This window comes from Archocentrus centrarchus, chromosome 22 (assembly GCF_007364275.1).
Source record: "Archocentrus centrarchus isolate MPI-CPG fArcCen1 chromosome 22, fArcCen1, whole genome shotgun sequence".
Classification (NCBI taxonomy): Eukaryota; Metazoa; Chordata; class Actinopteri; order Cichliformes; family Cichlidae; genus Archocentrus; species Archocentrus centrarchus.
In genome coordinates, this window is record NC_044367.1 from 27612226 (window position 1) to 27618461 (window position 6236).

Sequence of the window (6236 nt, forward strand, 5' to 3'; positions counted from 1 at the left end):
TGATCAGTGGAATCATCAACCCACAGGGCTGGTTTTCCACACCAGTAAGAACAGCCTCTTTCTTTCAGTTACCTTCTACACGTCATTTAATGGTGGAAACACCATCACTGGTCCAAATGTGCGAGGAGCTGGCCAGTAAACTTGGCAGACATGTTTTTTCCTGGCCCCAGGCCATCAGTCCATTGGTTATATTAAACCTTGGCATTAAAATATACCCAAAGTAAAAGTACTCATTATGCAAATCATATTTTATGGGGGCAAGAGTCCCACCTTGCCCCCCTCTGGACCTGCATGCTGTGTCATAGATGTTAAATAATAGTAGTAGTTGGTGACCTGGAACAGAGATTCTCTGCTTTTAGTCAGAAAATAAAACCAGTCAATTAAAATCCCATACCATCGTTTATCTTCTCTGTTAGAGAACAGAAGCTCTCTTTTTAAACACTTTAATATATCACCACACTGAACCTGAGTAACATCCATTCTTAATCCAGAGGCTTTAATATGATGTGGGACCACCCTTTGCAGCTATAACAGCTTCAGCTCTTCAGGGAAGGCTTTCCACAGGTTTAGGAGTGTTCATGATAAGTTTTATTGCAAATGTATTTGGTACTTGCAGCCGAAACTAAGTAATAAGAATATATAAATAAGAAGAATAAAAATAAGTAATTTATACCACACAGAATAATTTACATTGTGCAATAATGGTGCAGTTTAGGGCTCAGAGTTGAGCAGACAGATGGTTTGTGGGTAAAAACTCTTCTTCAACCTTTCAGTCTCAGTCCTCAGGCAGCAGTAATGCCGGCCTGATGGGAGCAGGGAGAAGAGAGAGTGTCCAGGGTGGCTGGGCTGTTTAAGGATCTTCATAGCCCTTAACCTACAGTGCTTGCTGATCCGTTCCGATGATCCGTTCAGCTGAACAAACCACCCTTTAAGGGCCATGAAGTCCTGCTTAGTGCAGTTTCCCATCCAGGTGGTGATGCTCCCACGCATGATGCTCTCGATGGCGCAGGTGTAAAAGTTCCTGAGCACCTTGAGTGGGAGCTTGAAGTCTCTCAGCTGCCAGAGGAGGTAGAGACGCTGTCTGGTCTTCTTCGCAGTGATGTTAATGTGATGAGTACAGGACAGGTCCTGTGAGATGGTCACTCCCAGGTATTTGAAAGTGTCCACTCTTTCCACCTCAGCACCACTGATGAGAAGTGGATGGTAGTCCCTCTGCTGCTGATTGTGGGAATTTCTGACCATTCTCCCAGAAGCACATCTGTGAGGTCAGACACTGATGTTGGAGAGAAGGCCTGGCTCACAGTCTCTGCTCTAATTCATCCCAAAGGTGTTCTATCAGGCTGAGGTCAGGACTCTGTGCAGGCCAGTCAAGTTCTTCCACACCAAACTGGCTCATCCATGTCTTTATGGAGCTGCTTTGTGCACTGGTGTGCATTCATGTTGGAACAGGAAGGGGCCATCCCCAAACTGTTCCCACAGAGTTGGGAGCATCAAATTGTCCCAAATGTCTTGGTCTGCTGAAGCATTAAGAGTTCCTTTCACTGGAACTAAGGGGCCGAGCCCAACTCCTGAGAAACACCCCCACACCATCACCCCCCACCCAAACTTTACACAATGCAGTCAGACAGGTACCGTTCCCCTAGAAACCACCAAACTCAGACTCCTCCCTCAGATTGGCAGATGGAGAAGTGTGATTCATCCCTCCAGAGAACACGTCTCCACTGCTCTGGAGTCCAGTGGCGGCGTGCTTTACACCACTGCATCAACACTTTACACCACTGCATCAACACTTTACACCACTGCATCAACACTCTGCATTGAGCTTGGTGATGGAAGGCTTGGATGCAGCTGCCATGGAAACCCATCCATGAAGCTCTCACTGTTCTTGAGCTGATCTGAAGGTCACATGAAGGTTGGAGGTCTGTAGTGATTGACTCTGCAGAAAGTTGGTGACCTCTGTACACTATGACCCTCAGCATCCACTGACCCCACTCTGTGGAATATTTAGTAGTGACTGGACTTGTTGCACAGGTATCATCCTATCACGGTACCACGCTGGAACTCACTGAGCTCCTGAGAGCGACCCATTCTTTCACTGATGTTTGTAGCAGCAGTCTGCATGCCTAGGTGCTGGTTTATACACCTGTGGATGGGTGAGTGAAGACTTTTGGCAGTATAGTGTCTGTGGGTGCAGACTTTGCTTGAACATTTTGGGGGGACACATTGAGGGGAGCTGGGTCTATAAAATTTTGTGCATCACGCTTAAATTCAAAGTGAATTTTTATGCACCAACATGCACGTTTTCTTCCTTACTCTTAAAATTTTCTGGAGTATAAAGCAGTGACGTTCTTTTTTAAAATCCTTCTTCAATATTATCCCTGCAGTCAGCACACATGTGGTCTTATTTTCTTCTTTGAGCCTCTTTTATATTTACATGTGCCATGAAAATCACAGTATAATGAGCTGACAGTTCTGTCTCATATCAGATTTCTTTTCTATTCTTTCTTATAACCTACTCAAATGTGCACATCACCTGTTCATATTAAACTCCTGGATTTTAATTAGTCAGATGTGTTTCATAAGAATTTTTCTCGTATTTATAATGTTCTGCACACTGAAAACTTCTCATACACATCTGTGATGATTTTAGGCACTCATGTAAATTTCTTTTTTTTTTTTTTTTTTTTTTTTTTTTAGCCTGTCATGTCTGGTAGATCTTGCAAGCAGAACTGTGATCTGAATGCGTTGTTGTGCCAAACATATTTGCTATTTCAAGATGAGCTCTATAGGTTCTCAATAGGCTCTTCTTGTTGTTGTTTTAACCCTTTATTTTATTTATCTGAGTTATTTTTCCACATACTATGTAACAGCCAGAGCTGACAGGCTGAAGAAGAGGAAAATAAAGAGAAGAAAAAGGGAGAGAGAAAGGGAGCAAAAAAAAAAAAGGGGAAAGAGCACAAGTCTATTAATCAGATACTTCATCACTTTAACATATAAAAAAAAATACTATCAATACTTGCAAAAATAAATTTGTGTGTGAAAAACAAAACTAACAAAGCATGTTACGCACACCAACAATTTTGTTGAGTTGTGATTGAGTGGGCGTTTGTGTCTGTGTCATGTTTGTGTCTGTGTCATGGAACGTACTTACCAATGAGGGCAAAACGCTGCAGCTCCACCCATCAGAAGCCAGAGGCAGGTACGGAAAGCCCCCAGAACCCCAGGCCACCAGCAGCCCACCAAGGGCCAGGAAGACCCCCGGCCACTCAGTCCAAAGACAACCGCACACCTACCCCAGCAGACGGGAGAGGGTGGTCTCAGACGGAGCCCCCCCAGTCGAGGAGCGAGGGCTCCAGGGAACCCAAGGCGATGAGAAGCCAGCCCCCCCCCAGCGGCCAGCCCCCTGCACTGGCCGGCGGCAGGGCTCCCGGGCCCACGGCACCCAAGGACCGCCCGACCCTCCACAGAGCCCCCCCCCACGCCGAAGAAGCCAACGCAGCCCCGCACCGCACCCCCAAGGGGGGCAGGCCAGTACCCACGCCAGAACACCCAGCCCCACCCAGGAACCCCGAGGCATCCCCATCCCAGGGGGGTAGGGGGGAGGAGGCAACCAGCAAGGAGCGGCCAGGAAGCAAGGCACAAGGCCCAGACCCAGGTCCAGCCATACATACAAACACACCCAGACACCCGTGTACACATTTATACACAGATACTCATACATGCCCATACATACTTACCCACACACAGATATGCCATACATACACATTCACTCACCCACCCATACTCACGGAGACGGTGACAAATACACAAAGACACACATTCATCCATAGCTACCCACCCTCTGAAGGCGGGGCAAGTGGAAACCACCCCAGGGCCAACAGCGACCCCAGGACGCCACCAGCCCGGTCCCCAAGGAACCACCCGACCCCTACCCCGGGCGAGACGCAAGAAATCGGGGTGTAAGATGACCCATCCACCCCTCCTCCTCCCCAACTTGTAGGTCTATGTGTTAATGTTTGTGAGTGAATGAGGTGTATAGGGTGCAGTTAAAATTGAGGGGACAGTTATGCCACAAGCGCCAACTGTTGGTCGTCAGCGCTTGCCCACACTGCCCCCCCAAAACCCTCCATGTCTAAAGTGCAAATAAAATTTGGAGACAGACAGTGACGAGGATCCGAGTGGGGCCACCTCAGCGGCCCATCTCATCAACCTCTGAGTAACATGCCTGCCCCAAAGGTCCTATGTGTATCAGGGTGTATGTGTGTATGTGTTGTGAGTTATAATGACTAAAGTGCAATTAATGTAAATTTCTAACTCCTATCATACTGAGTCTAAATGAGAACAACAAGGTCAGGTAATATTTCCCTAACATTAACACAACTTCTAAACAAAGAAAAAAAATGGCCCTCAACTTTCTTTTTGGGAAAAAAAAAAAGACTTGCTTCTTTTTCCTTGTGGTTCTTCCACGGTCACGACCCTGCCAGCATCTGGAAGCCATCATAAGGAGGAGATGTGGTGCTGCTGAGATCACAGCGCTGTATGTGTGTGGCGGAGATAATGACTTTTACCACAAAACATCACCGGTGGTAACAACTCATAATTCATGATCATATTTTGGGGAGTTGCAGATCCGCCTAGTCAGAGAAATTGTTGCTTTGCTGAGTAATGCTACAGTAATTTCTTTCTTTAGGTAAATCTTCGTCCTGGGGGGCGAATTCATGTTCCCTGCTTCTCCACTGACTACTAAGTACTGTGCAAAAGTCTTGAACCACCCCTCATTGCTTTATATTTTGTTTCCAAGGAGCCAGACTTGTAATTTTGTAATCTTGAGCAGCAGTTAGCTGCTTCTTCACTCGTTTTCAGTCCAGTCGCTGCAGCTGATCATTTACAGAGGAATGTTTGTTTGTTTGTTTGTTAAACCACTTAACAGTGAACTATCACCGAAGCATAAAAAAAGCACCTGCCTCAAGGGATGAACCAGTGTTACAGTATGTGAAGGAATTTCTGACTGGATAATTTTGTCTTGATAAACACATAATTTGTTTCTTTAGTAAAATCTCTGGAAAACGCCAAAGAAAACATAAATTCGCAGGCATGAAATCGTGTTTTTGCAACAATGAGGTGATTCCCAAAGAGCTATTCGCTCAAAACTTGGCATATCTCAGCGTGGTGTGCAGCGTGTTCTTAAAAAAACTGAGGAAAATGGAAACGTGGAGGACAAAAGAAGAAGTGGCAGGTCTAAAAAGAACATCTACAGCAGATGAACAGTTTCTCAAATCATGTCCTTAAGAGAGAAGAAAAAATCCAGCAAAGACCTGAGAGATGCCTCCGGACCTTCAGCTGATCCATCTGCTGTTCACAGAAGCCTCATCAGAAATGGTCTCAGTGGAAGGGCGGCTGTCAGGAAGCCGTTCTTACGGAAGGGAAACGGGGAGGAAAGGCTGAGGTCTGCCACTTTACAGAAGAACTGGGCTGAAAAATCAGTGGCAGCAGGTCTGATGGAGCGATGGATCCAAATTTTAGGTTCAAATCATCATCATGTACAGAGGAGGTCAGGAGAGAGGTACAACATTGAACATCTGCTGCCTTCTGTAAAACACGGTGGAGGCTCTGTCACGATTTGGAGCTGCATTTCAGCCAGTGGTGTTAAGATCTGGTCCAAATAGATGGATTTATTAATGCAGGAAAGTGCCGTCAGATTTTGATCCACCGTGAAAAATTATCTGGAAACCATCTGATTGGCAGCAGCTTCATTTTGCAGCAGACGATGATCCCAAACACACTGCCAGTGCAGTAAAAGCATACCTGGTTAGGAAAGCACACAGTGGAACAGAGCCTGGACCTCAGCATCATTGAAGCAGTGTGGGATCATCCTGACAGAGAACAGAACAAAAGGCAGAAAACATCCAAAGAAGAGCTTTGAATGTCCTTCAGGAACTTCTGGAGAACTTCCTGAAGACTGCTTGAAGAAACTACAGGACGCTGCCTCAGAGTTCAGACTGTGCTGAATCAAAGGTGTTCGAACCAAGTACCGACTTTCAAACTTATTAGAATTGTACGAACTCTTGTCTTATACTGCATTTCCATGTTTCAGTAAATCTTTACTGAGGGCAGGCTTTCCACCCATGTGTCAGATGTTCGTGCTGCTGTATTATCATAAAGCTCTAGACTTAATAAATTTGGCCCTGACATGATATACATCATATAGAAGATTAACATTAAACAATAAAAATTAA